This window comes from Syngnathus acus, chromosome 1 (assembly GCF_901709675.1).
Source record: "Syngnathus acus chromosome 1, fSynAcu1.2, whole genome shotgun sequence".
NCBI classification, from domain to species: domain Eukaryota; kingdom Metazoa; phylum Chordata; class Actinopteri; order Syngnathiformes; family Syngnathidae; genus Syngnathus; species Syngnathus acus.
The window spans coordinates 5,667,392-5,680,754 of NC_051087.1; the positions used below are offsets into that span (position 1 = coordinate 5,667,392).

The window sequence follows — 13,363 nt, forward strand, 5'->3', positions numbered from 1 at the left end:
ACACGACTCGGGAAAGGCAGATGCCGTATTGACGCTTTGGTGGAGGGAAGTTAGAACACGTAGATGTCGTGCACAATCCGCTTTGAGGGGGAGAATATTCTACAGTGACTCCCTGCCAGCCTTCCTTCATCACTGGGTAAAAAAAATGTCCCGTGCAATTGCATTTTTCCTTAAAATCCAGACTTTTCATAATTTAGTCTCGCAACATAGAGGGTCCTATGAAACCACTTAACTTGTATATTATGTATGGCCCTCCAACCCAGTCTCCAAAGCTTTGGTTCATCCACATAGCTTTCTAATTAAACATAGGTGGGTAAATCATTTTAATGTGGTGTTTTGACCCCAGATACCAAGGGATGCACAATGTATGGCACCAATTATCTTGTTTGTAACATTTAAGTTTTATAATATTTATCTAGGTCATACTTGGGATGAACAATTGGTCTTTTCAAGTTATCTTTTTTTAATACACTGTGAGGATCTCCTTTTCTCAGAATGTTCTGAACTCCTGTTTCCATGCTAGTTATGTATTGAGAGATTGTTGAGACCCACGTGGATGGATGTAACGGAATGTTGACAGCAAAATGAATCTAGATCTACTCAACTGCGCCCCTGCTGGTGGCAGACAACAGTACACTCTGTTTTCACTCAACTGATTGAAGACAGGATTACTTAACAGTATATGTAATCAACACATTTTTAATGCTCAATGAATCAATTATTGTGACTGAGTGGCAAGAGTAGGTGGCTGCCCTTTCTGTTGTATGGACCACTTCAATTTTTCAGATGAAATCAGCCACCCATCAATAATTATTTTGTGTTGTTTTTTCAGATAACAGACTCATAAATTATTTGGTTTGGGGACTGGTCTTGGGATAATTGCCTTTGTCAGCCTGAATTACATATTTTTCTTCTCAGTATTCTCGATGGTTTAAACAATCAGGAAGGCAGTCGTGAAAATTGCTTATTAAAGCTTTTTGCTTAATGACAAGTGATTATCCTCATTTGCGTTCATATGCTCAAGCGTACTTAGATTCTCTGACTAATTTTTGGGTCTGTTTCGCAAGAATTGTCCTTTTCTGCTATTCCTAGTATTCTTCTTCTCTTCCTGTTGGGCATTTCACAAGCTATTGTGTGGCTAAAAATACAAACAACTTGACCTAGCAATTCACCCAAAATATTTTCATTTTATGGCTGTATTGCAAAAACACAAATGCTAAATTCATCCCCATCAGATCCTCTTTGCTGCTCGAAGCATTTTAAAGAGAAGTTCGAATTTGATGTCATGACTTGGCTTTTTGTATCAGTGTTGATTACTCAAACAAAAAACGCATGTTGAAAAAAAAATCAGTCCACTGTGTGTACAGTACTGTCTTCGTCTCTATGGCAAAGAGTTTCCTTCAAAGATGTGTTATCCCATCAGTGCGGTTTTGTGGGATTTTTTTATCAAATGAATAATACAGGGAATGACAGCAACTCATTTTCAGGGCATTGAGGCTAACTAACAACAGTTGGGGTAAGCAAAATTTAAACCACAAACTTCTGCAGACACCACGTTTGTGAGCGTCTTAACAGGACTGTTTGCACAAGGGATAAAAGGAAGCCGGAATCTTAAACAAAACAATGTTGGTGCACAAGACGACATCCAAAGAGACGCACATGCACGCACACACTCACTAATCTGGGTGTGCTGACCTTGAACACCAAATATAATCAGTGGTGCAGCAGATTCCCATTAGGGCGATGTAAATGAGATGGAGGAGTATAAACGCGCTTTTGTTGCAGAAACTCTTCAGCTCAGTGGTTACAAGATAACGCAACCTCAGGCTGGACCGCACACACGCACAATCACATGCACTCACGGTCAGGCTTGAAAGGCCTCACATGCCGAAGGACGGTAAATACACGCCAAGTGAGGGTGTTATCGGTATATTTTGAATAGAAACAATCAGGAACAACGGGAAATTACAATAATATCGGTCGGGACAAAAAGAAGAAATACAGCATTGTACATATGAATGCGTTTCTGCAAATAGCAGCCAGGGTTGTTTACAAATTTACAGAATTTTAAATGAGGGAGGCCTTTTTGTATTTAAACTCACTTTTTCATGTCTTGACAAAGTATTCATGGAAAATTTCTCCACTTTCTGAGACTGTTTATGTGCTGTTTTGGTTCGCTGCGGGGTGAGCAAAACAGTTCAAGGGCTCATCCTTTGAATGTCTCTGTGTGAATTGTAAATATAAACTTTAATACTTAATCACTTACTAAACATTTGTACCTCCTGATGCATCAGAAACTGGAGGCATATGCTGTCCTTAAAAAAATGTTATGAATATTGTGATATTTTAATTGCTTGATTAGAAATATTATATTATATATAATATACCAGTTGTCAGAATTTACAATGCACACTTCAAAACAAACATGACTGAAAAATAGGAAAATGGTTACTTAGAGTTATTAATTTAGAGAGCATCAAAGGATGTATTGCTTATCCTATATATCGATGATCACATAATCACTCCATCAATACCATGTCGAGCGTTATCAACATTCCTCCTCCCTACCACTTCACAAATTGATATTCCATATTCAAAATGGGTATTTTCACTTCTCACTGTTAATGCCACAACACAAAGTGGGCTTCTTAGTGTACACAAACAGCTGTGCACAGTTTCAATCACACACTCGCGCGCACATAGCCGCACTCAAAAGATAATAACTCAGCACATTAGAGATAAGGGTCTCGCTATCAAGATAACTTCAGTGGGTGAAATAGCACGTCGAGCTCTATTTGATGGGCCTTCTTGTCGGAGCCCCCGCAATGCACCGCAGGCACTGCCGTGTTGATCGTATAGACCGCCGCTAAATACTCGCTGTGTCTTTTCATCAGACATTGCGTCAGTCAATTCACACCCCTGACTGTGTGAACGCAAATCGACGCTTTCTAGCGCCTCTCCATCACATAATCAAGGCGTCTTCCTGATGAATATTTATCAACGTAGGGGTTTGGAATTCCAAGGTTTTGCACGTACTGCGGCTGTTTGTAACGCACGGAACCTCCAAGACATATAAATAAATCAGCACACCACACCATACCATCACGCAATTAATTTATCACTTCTCAACAGTTGGAGTCATTTTTCTGGCATTTCGAGTCAGAGTGATAAAAATTGAAGGAGTATTTGTTTGTCTCTCACGGTGTAAAAACAACTGTAATTGTCATATTCACACATCCAGATGTATTTTTGCAGCAGCACAAATGTCAAGACCTGGAATTTCAATCAGCACAAACAACAAAGCCACTTTAACAATGAACAAGAGGATTAACAAAATGTTTATAAATGAAAGGGAAGCTTGTTGTGTCACCTTGAAAGTTCAGCTCGTGACTTATGAGGTGGGTGTAGAGCGGAATGGCCATTAAAGCCATGACATTTGAATTAATGTCAGTATCATAGCTGCAGCCGCAGCGCCTTCCTTTTTGCACAACTCGCCTCAACCGCGGACGGTTAATGAGTGATAGTGTTGGCGAAATCGTGGACACTCCACCCTCCATTAAAATAGAAAATTGAGCCTTGAATATTCATTCACTCAACATTTGTTATACGCTTTACACACGCAAGTCTTAGACTTAGACTTAGACAGAACTTTATTGTCATTTTGTCAACACTAGGTGTGTACAAAACGAAATTTCGTTGCATTCGGCTTTCAACAATGTAGTGGTATTTCGGCTGGTTAAAAAAGTGACATTCTATATAAAAATATGAAATAAGATAATTATAAAGTACAAAGTGCAGCAGTGATAAAGTATGTAAACAGTGCAGGAGACAAAAGCAGTATTTACAAGTGTGCAGAGGAATGCGACGTTTGAATGTTCAACAGCCTGCTGTGTAAAGCTCTTTTCTATTTCCACAATTGATCATGAGCAAATTATGCTCGCTTGTTGCCGGGCGGCATTCTGCCTTGGAATTGGATTGTTGAAGTCAGAAAGTCATCACATGATATGAGAGGCATTTCAGAGAAGAAATTCATGATGATTATATTGTAATGTTTGTAAAATAATGTTATACATTTTTAATAGTAAAATTAAAATATTTGGAGAAAAAGTTACAGTATTTTATTGTTTGAATAATTTGAAAAATTGGAATAATTCAGTGTGTGACCAGACCAGCAAATCTTTCTCCAGAGACTTGTCACATCCATGTCTTTGTCAGAAAATATAGTTAACTATTACATGAATAGACTTTGGGTTGATGATTAAACAAAACTAACAAATGAGGCCGTTTCCTTGTAGTCATTGAACAAGATCCTTAACATTCCTCATCTTAACATTGTGCGGACTTTCTACTTTGGAATTTATTGGATTTTTTTTCTTGCGAAATCACGACCTTGTTTCAAATTCAATTCTATAGAGAATTCATTCTCTTATACTTTTTCATCACTGACACCTTTCTCACTATGACACGGATCATATAAGCACAATAAACGAGACGACAACAACACAATGACAGTCTTTAGCGTTCCGCTTTAGAGCACACACCTTTCCTTATGTGACATCCCCTATTGTGCAGTTAAAAGGCGCCACTATTTTACTCTAGTCGTAAACATGTTCATATAGCGCTCACAATAGCGAACCTTGCACTGGTTTAGCCGCGGAGAAAAAGTCTATTTGTGATCCTTTGAAAACGCAAATTGAAGTCTGTTATTTCACTCTATAAAAGCACTGCAATCTTCATTGAGTGAGTGATTTTTTTTTTCCGCACATACAACACAAGATGCGCTTGGCTGGGTTGCATGGTGGCGTTCTCGTCTCAGAATGTAAAGTAGCACTGCAAAGCAACCGAGCTGTGATATGCACTTTAATCATGTCCAAGAGACGGATACACTATATCAGATCTGCACAAAGCAGGAAGGCATGACCCTGCAGTATGTGTGTTGTGTTTGTGTTTATTTGTGACAAAGGACTGAAAATGAGGGGGTGACGGAGGGAGGCGGAAAAGGGGGGTCGGGCACAAGAGAAAGCAGCCTAGCAAGCGTGAAGAAGCTTTTATTAAAAACTAAGAGGGGACTGCAGAATGATGAACATCCAGCTTGCTCTTTCCTCGTGGAGAAAATTGCATTTGGGCATATTGAGCTGTTTGGGAAGATGAAGAATGCACGTTGATGTGCGTATCTTCACGGTAGCACCTATTAGCAATTGAGAAAAGATCATATTTGAGGAGTATATTGTACACTGAGCACACACACACACACAGACTTCATAAACAAAGGGTAGTCTGTGTATGTGTTGAATGAGGACGAAAATGTAGAGGGTAAGAAGGGGGGAAAGTGGGGAAAAATGAATGACAAAACTTGGCGAAGGTTTAAAGGGAACCATAGAAAAAAGGCGAACATGAGTATAAAATGAGTCACCTTCCACATGCCATGCTTGTGGAGCTCGATGTGATTCCAAGTGTGGCTGAAACACTATTTTTGAGCAGAACTGAACATTATTCAAGTTACGTAAACATCTATAGATATCCTACACATGGTGGACACTCATTCAACAAACATGGTTGACATGCCATATGCTACAAACATAATATTTTCCACAATTCCATAGTTTCGGACACATTATTTTCATAACATTACTTTTGTTTATACAGCCTACCCCACAAAAATCTGTTCACAGCTAATAACAGTGAGCTACAGAGGAAAAGCCAAGGAAAGTTGAAAGGCCTTGGCGGTTGACTGTACAATTCGGAAATCAAATAGTTTGGAGCAAAATGCGCCTAAAGTCGCACAAACCTCAGTATTTAATCTGTAATCATGAGGGACTCGGCATGAGACATCAGTTGAGCAAAAATCAAGGCTGAGTGAGAGCAACACGTGTTTTGCATTTTCTTTTTTGTGGAACCAAAACAAAGAACAAAAACAGAGCCACAACAAGGAGTGTTAAGAACAGAATATACAGCACTGATAGCGTTTGTAGACCCTTCAGTCAAAACAAACAAAAAATGAAACCAGGATGATGCATAAATAAATATATCTTTTACTAAATAATTGATATAAGGTCAAATGAAGCAAAGAGAAGCAAAGAGAAGAAACCTCAGGCAGCTGAGCGTATTCAAAAGTAGAATTCGCAGCATTTCTGTTCAGCAGCTACATTTATTATCTTTTTATGAATTAATTGTAGATTTAAAACGTCAAATCGACGACAGTCACGGTGTTATGTTATAGGGGATGATTTGAGAATAATTGTCAATTGTGTGTCTATGTGAAGCCCTTTGATTTCTGCTTGTGATTTAGGGCTATACAAATAAACTTGACTTGACTTATAGTAAGTCATGCTACCAACATAGCAGCCATCATTAACAGTGGCCATGCATTTTTGGAATTGCTATTATGAATGACCATGTTTGAGGATCACGTTCATGTATGTTTATAAGGGGCTTGGCTTTGGGCAGACATGTTACTTAAAACATTGCCTTGATTAATTTTCTTGGGAAAAAAAGTGTTTAAAAAAGAGAGGGGGAAAAAAAAAAGATTGTTTGACCTTAAAGGTTCGACTCTATTTTCCTCTGAAATCCAACTAAATTCAGCTAGAGTTTTGCGTGAACCCCGCACCCCTTGCCCGCCAAAAGAACAACAATATGTTGGGAGTTGGAAGCAATTGGAGTCATCAGGTTCCCTGGCAAGACGACAGCCCATTAACCAGGGCTGCTGACTCCCTCCAAATGGGTGACGAGTGACAAGCTGAGCAGCGACCATATTAGTGAAGAATTGCACGGCTGCATTTTGTCACGCTGCAAGACACAAACCTCCACCGGAATGCTTTTCAGTAGCTTATTCGGACTTAAATGTAACCAGAACAGGGATGTAAACAGACAAGGGATGTGCATTTTGGATTGGCTAATTCTTCAAAAGTGTGTTTTGCATGCGTGCAGACATATTCACACAGGTCCCCGCAAAGTGGCTGTCACAGTGATTGGTTTCTTTTGCCAACCCACAATAGCCAATTATGTACTATTATACACCACAGCAACTCTTGTGGCCCGTATGCCTCGTGTGCGTGTATCCGTATACGTGGGTGTTATCGTGGGCGTGATTGGCAAATTGCTGGTTCTGTATTGCAACGTGCTGAAAGAAGGGGAGGAGATATGTCAATGAGGCCAGGAAGAAACGCATAGGGTGAAGTAAAAAAAAAAAAAAAGGACGTGAAGAGGTTGATTGTATTTGACAGTGGTAGAAAAGACAACCTCATGGGGAGCCGCAGACCTCCAGTGAGTTGCGTGCTGATGACAGATGTCTGGTGGCCCGAGAATTGCGAGATGCAGCCAAGCCGAAGCGGAGCTCACCACAGACTGAGGAACTCAGTCAGCGAATGACGAGTGTTCCATCATGGATGAGCAGCATATGACTGAGTGCTATGTGGCTGGATTTTTAAACACCATATCAAAGAAAGCGTCTTGAATGCACAATGGTGGCCAAGAGCACACAATGGTTTTCATATACTGCAAAATGTCAGTCTGATACAAAACACCGCATTTGAGGAACAACACAAGTCCATGACAACAAACCGCAGCAAGGCTAAACGCCGACGTTAAAGTTTCAGCAGAGATCTACTTCAAACAACCAAAACACTGAACATGATTAAACATGCGAACTTTAGAACACGATGTCTGACGGTAAAAATAGATTCTGACGTAACTTCTTGTCCAAAGTCTGTCTATTGTTATTATTCTCGGTGAAATGTGAAATACCACCCCCTGTAGGGTTAGAGTGGCTATCTATCTAAAAGCTTGGGTAAAACAGCCACGGAGATTTAAAAAACAAGTTTTACCTGAAGAATAATCAAGTGAAAAATCTCTTAAAACACTACTGTATCCAAGTATAGTGTGGATTTACTTACGGTGCTTATTTTTAGTATTCATTTATTTTATTCTTATTTATTACTTTTGGACACCGTTTCAAAATGGTCAAAATGTGGCAAAACATTTCACTGTTTGAGTGCCCGCAGTATGTTGCAGTATGTTGTAAAAAAATATTAAATGTATGTTAAACGTACCGGATTCTTTATCTTGCCTCATTTTAAATTTCATTAAGATATTTGAATTCATCCTAATACTTGTCCAGTCTTTATGTCTATGAAGAATGACATTGATCTGTCTCGGCTTGATTTGCGACCATGGGATGCTTCCGTAATCCCCACCCTAATCCATCGTCGTGTGTGTGTGCGAGTGTGTGTGTGTGCGTGCGTTGGTATATAAAGGATCAGAAGTCCCCTTTCCCATTACATGTACGTAATACCATAGACACCTGACAACACATTGGCCTGTACTCTTTGCATTTCTCCATTCCCTTTTCAGTCAGCAGAATAAACCCAGTACAAACTGAAAGCTTTTGAGAGAAGACAGATGATGGAAAACAAGAGAAGTTGTTTTTATGTACCACTGTGGGAAAGTGTTTATTATTTATCACCTTGAGAATGGATGGCAGGATAGAATTAGTTCACTAGCTTTTTTTTATGGCCAAGTGCAGATTTATGTTGTCTCTTATAGGAGAGCCTACGTCAAACGTCACTTTGTTCATTTTATTAGTGAAGTATTTTGCTTGTTTTGACAGTAACTAGCACAGAAGCACCTGTAAAAAAACTGGCAAGCAATTTCATTCCTCTGTCTGTGAGCAGCGGAACAATTTAGTACGAGCTGGCTAGGAAGTGAATCCCCTCCAAAACCACCCACCCCTCACTGTGATTGGCTGGCAACCATTTCAGTGTGTACCCTCGCTTCTTGGCCAAAGTCGGCCGGAATCGGCTCCAGCTCACCCGTGACCCTAATGAGGACAAGTGCTATAAAAAAGAAAAAGGATGCATCATGGACAGAAAGCGGAGACTAGGGGAAAACGTCACTCTCGCCCATTGATAGCCTGCTACAATGCAGTAAGATATTATAATGTGCTATGGTAAAGGGTCTAAAAAGTAGTATTTTATATTTCCTACAAATAATACATCTTTGCTCATCTATCAGTCTAAATATTCACATGGGTGGAGTTTCCTTTAAGGTATTTTTGTAGACGGGTGGATTAGAAAGGGGCATTTGCGCCGTTGTGGGAGTGAACACAGCTGACTTTCTTCATGACTCATATTCCCTTTAAATTAATTTAAAATCATTCCGATTTAGGGAGAACTAAGCGTCTAGCCCAATTCCTGATTGAAAAATGTAATTTATTCGAAGAAAATTAGAAGTCATGTATGTGATGATTAATTATGAGCTGGACTCTCATCCAACGTAATCTCATTAGAATTGTACTGCATGCTAAAACCTACATTGATGTGTTTTTGTGCGTGCATGTGTGTGTGTGGACCCCACCGAGCGGGTCTGGGCCCATCCTAATTATATGGTGTGACTCATGTGAGGGTAATTACAGCATGTGAGACAGTAGGAACAAGGCTACGAATGACCCAGAAATCCACGAGCTAATGAAGCGATAAGACATACTCTTCTTCTCCTCTCGCCCACATGCTCACCTCACAGGAAGGGAAACGGACAGAGCTCGGCAAATAGAAAGTCAAAAAGACACCAGGGGGATCATGTCTCCCTCAGACTTCATTAGGGAGAGTGGTGAGATTTGGGAGGGGCTGCCAAGAGACGGCCTGTCAGGCGCCGACCTCTTCCTCGTGCCCACTAATCTGCCTAGTCTTTGTTCTTCGTCATATCTGGCCAAGGCTCCACAGTACCGAGGTCCCATTCCACGCGGCCAATGCAAAATTCCCTTTTGAAGAATGGTCTGGGTATTATTCCTGTGTGCCGAGTCTTGCAAGGTGCAGGATGGCTCGATGGCACAGCAAGCTGCACATTGTGCAGATACGGGAGACAAAGCGTGTTTAAGTGCGTGTGATTGCTTGGCTGGGCTGCAAAGACTCAAGGCTTCTTTTAAATGTCAAATCAAATCAAAGGGTCATGTCAGGTTGGTTTATCTCCTTCCCCGCAAAAAGGTTCTGGCAGGTTGTTGTTTTTAAGTTCGGTGTTTAAGAAATTAAAGATTTAAAACACACATAGTTTTGATATCTGCGTTAATTCTCATTTCCTCTACGTATTGGATACCTCAGCATCAGCATAAGGAATAAAATGTCATAAGGAATTAATTTTGATATTTTATTATTAATAAATGCATATATATATTTATTATTTAATATATTTATATAAAACAATTCTAAAGCAACAGTCTGTGAAAAACATGTGGTCCAGGCTTCCAACATATCCTCAAAAGCTGTTTGCAGAATATTCCGTGACACAAAGTGCTTGATATTTGATTGATGATTTGATTTGTTCAGCAACATGTGCAACCATCATGTGCACAATAAAGCCCAAACTGTCACATTATTGTGCCTTGCCAACAACTTATTGTGGCCACGAAAATCGTCACATAACTCACAAACACTGGCCATGAAAATGCCATATTCCAAAACAAATGATGATAGAATTGCAAATGGGGTGTTCCAACATTTGTACCCACAGCAGTGTGTATTATTAAAAAGAGGAAGAAAAAAAAAATAAACGCCACAAAATAACTGCAGCCCTATTGAAATAGTACTGAAATGATTTCAACATTGCCTTCATTTAGCTGAACTCGTATGAGCTTGAAAGACACACAAGAGCAAAGTGGAGTTTCTGCTTCACACAGAATGTTGCCCGAACATAATCTTGATGTTCCAGGCTGAATTAATTCAAATCCTTGTCTAATGATATTAAAAACGGATCATTTTCTATGCAGCTTCAAGTTAAACGGCAGAGGATTTTCGGGGAAGTCTGAGAATGTTTCAGTGCAGCTTATGTTTTACATCTATCTTTTCTGGGGCATTTGAACATTTTAAATTCTTCATTTGTGTTTCCTAGAAATCCTTCCTTCAACCATTGTGACATTGACCTCTGCATGAGCAATTTTGTCTCCTTTGAATGCTAAATCGCAGGTTAGAAGACACTTTCGAGCTTCCTTAGAATTTTGTTTTAGGCTTTCAACACTATACCACCTAAAACAAATAAAATTATTCATTTATAAAAATTATTCATTCGGCGATCATGGCACAATGCCGCTCAATATAATGAAAATCACCACAAAGGCCCAATTTAGATGAAACCAAAAACATTCCACTTCAGAGATACCCACCAAATTAAAATACATTTTGAATTTCAAGCAAGAAAAGGGAAATGTTAACAAATGCCTTCATTCCTGAAACAGTTATTAAAAGTAAAAATCTTGGAGCACTGTACCTCAGTGTTTTTTTGGACACATCTTTATTGTGCCTACAAAAACACTTTTCATCAACGAGCGACAATATTCTACTCCCCATATGAAAACGCAACACCTTGGCAATAACTACAACGATTCCCACTACGACCTAACCTGACAGCAAATGTCTCACCTTCAATACATTATGCATCATAACATCTCCACTGATATGGCAATGGAAGTGATACCAAACACAACCCACTCATTATGTCACTTGTTGGTCTGTGAGGGACACATGGAGGTTATCACAACCTACGCTGTGTCACGCCTTTGCAGACGAAACATATGCGAGTGTGTCTTTCTGTGTGTGCGTGCTGTCCCAATCACATTCCTTGCAAGACGAGATGCACACACATTGGCTGGAGGCACGTAATTTCCAATTCCACCCCCCCCCCCCCCCCCCCCCCACCTCACTCTGTACGCCCCTCGTATCCCACTCAGGTCTCCCTTCAGCACTAATATGCACTGTTACTATAGCAACCTCACACACTAATCCAGGCAGCCATTTCCAACATAAGTCATAAAATCAACAGCATCACCTTGCAGCATAAAGTCCTACCTTTAGTCATGTTTCATCATCCAGCTGGACACTTTGAAGTGGGAGCTGAAATACAGCACAAGAGAAGAGTATAAACTTTCTGTACACTTGATCAATAATTTGTCTTCTCGCCCAGGAAGAGTCATTTGCTTGATAAGCTTGTCTCTTTGATGAAGATAAATGAAGTGCGGGCTTGCAGATGCCCTGGATGCCAAATTGGGCCGATCAATTTCTCGACAGCTGGGCTTCACAAACTTTTTCACCTCAAGACCCAATTAAAAATGTGGTTCTTCCTCCTAACGTTCATCGTGTAGCAACCGCCACAACAATCAGCTCTTTCATTTCTTTCTTTTGTGTGATGTGTTTTTCATCCACTTTAAACCAAACATCCTTTGAAACAGTTTAGAATACCGTATTATTATTAGAAAAATAGTTTGTATTTTTACAGTTAATACAAAATTTAAAAGAAAATCTGTAGAAACAGGAGCGACTTTTTTTAAGCAATACAAAAAGCACTGTAGGAACCTGACAAATAATTTTTAGGTAAATTATAAGTCATCAGTGTTTTTTTTTGTCAATGCAAAATGAAGGATGGAAAGACTTGCACCAGCTTTATGACAAAATAAACAGACAGACAGAGACAGATAGATAACTTCCAGTAAAAATTGATCATTTTGCGTCAGGTATGTTGCTCCACTGCCACCTGTAGACAAGATTGAATACTACACCAATTGATCAACCTGACCTAAGAGTTAAAACTGTTTCTTTTCTTTCTTACTTTCTTATTAAATGAACCTACAGTGTGATTTCAAAGTCATCATGTTAGTAATAATATTATAATAAGATGAAATAATAATATAAGACTAAAACTAAGATTAATCTTAAAACTGTTTTTTGTGCATGATTTCCATCTCAGAATAAGAAAAAAGAAAACGGCACTGGAAAGTCTAGCACACATAATCTCTGATGCATCTTTTAACAGGGCAGAAAGGGCTAAACACATGATTTATATTTAGAATGGTGACGCCATGCAAAAGTCGACATGAGAGCAAAAGCTCAGCGATGCGTTGGAGAGCTACATCGTCAATAATGGATAAGAGGCGGGCTTTTAAAAAAAAAAAGACGAGGATCCCCACTCTGTCTTGTCTGCTTCTTTTGCAAGTCTGCCCACTCTGTAGAGGATGTTGGTTAAATTTTCATATTTTTGTCCCTCAGGAGTTACATAGGCAGGCTACACACATACAGTACGGGCTGTATTTAAGCATTTCCGATGGAAGAAAAGACTCAATTGCAGAATGTCCCTGAAAGATTGTGAACTGTGGTGTGTGGTTTTTTTTCCTGCCCTGATCTGGAAGTGGGTCATGGGTGTACTTTGGGAGAGAGGCGGGGGACACCCTGAACCCGTCCCCAGGGAGATGTTCCAAACACAGCTAAGGAAAATCATTTTCAGATTAGCATAGGTCAATTTCTATTTCTTCCTGCTTTGTAATCTCTGGAAGACTTTCCTGTGGCACCATGCTGCCTCTTGCAGGTAAGTTTTGGTATTATGACAG

At 39.6% G+C, this 13,363-nt stretch overlaps 1 protein-coding gene across 22 annotated transcripts in view; it reads right to left on the bottom strand.

The window, feature by feature from the left end:
- Positions 1-13,363, bottom strand: part of LOC119128997 (receptor-type tyrosine-protein phosphatase delta-like) — a 116,645-nt gene that overhangs the window by 72,143 nt on the left and 31,139 nt on the right. For all 22 annotated transcript variants that reach the window (XM_037262025.1, XM_037262008.1, XM_037261989.1 and 19 more), the window contains exon 5: positions 11,832-11,876. The gene's annotated coding sequence lies outside the window, so the exon portion shown is untranslated. The remainder of the gene's footprint in view (positions 1-11,831; positions 11,877-13,363) is intronic.